Source organism: Silurus meridionalis, chromosome 20 (genome assembly GCF_014805685.1).
Source record: "Silurus meridionalis isolate SWU-2019-XX chromosome 20, ASM1480568v1, whole genome shotgun sequence".
In the NCBI taxonomy this organism is placed as follows: Eukaryota; Metazoa; Chordata; class Actinopteri; order Siluriformes; family Siluridae; genus Silurus; species Silurus meridionalis.
The window spans coordinates 2675001-2675511 of NC_060903.1; the positions used below are offsets into that span (position 1 = coordinate 2675001).

At 38.4% G+C, this 511-nt stretch overlaps 1 protein-coding gene across 2 annotated transcripts in view; it reads left to right on the forward strand.

Annotated features, from left to right (window-relative positions):
- The window catches only part of gata6 (GATA binding protein 6), an 8531-nt gene extending 8370 nt beyond the window's left edge, over positions 1 to 161 (forward strand). For both annotated transcript variants that reach the window (XM_046877045.1, XM_046877046.1), the window contains exon 7: positions 1 to 161. This exon is cut by the window's left edge and continues 2128 nt beyond it. The gene's annotated coding sequence lies outside the window, so the exon portion shown is untranslated.
- Positions 162 to 511: the final 350 nt, after the last annotated feature.

The window sequence follows — 511 nt, forward strand, 5'->3', positions numbered from 1 at the left end:
GTGTTTGTGTTTTCTGTCCTCCTTGTCCTCATCCGTTTGCTGAATAGACTCTTGAGCGAAGTCATGCTGACTGTTTATAATCCCGAAGACCTGCGAGCATTTTCTTTGCGAATGCTGCGAGTTCACCCACACTGGACAAATAAACAAGAGCAGGAACGTAACTGATGATCTTTTCTTTGATTTGATTTGATTTGATTTGTTTTGATTTGATTTGATTGATCTGATACTTCTTAATGATTTTTAAACGCTAGGATGGAAAAGAGAAGGTCATTTTTGGATTCTGATGTTTACTTTGTGTTGGGTATCATGCTGCTACGGATAACAGATAAGATCCTGAAATAATTTCCGAGCCACGTGACCCTCTGTGATATCACTCTGTCTTCAGGGTGGACTCTTCTCCCTGCTCTGCTTCTTTAAACCGGAAATATATTTCCCACATTTTCCAGTTAGATAGACTTAACGCAAATTAGACCTTAAAATATGGACCTTTAATATATTCAGTTACAAAGAC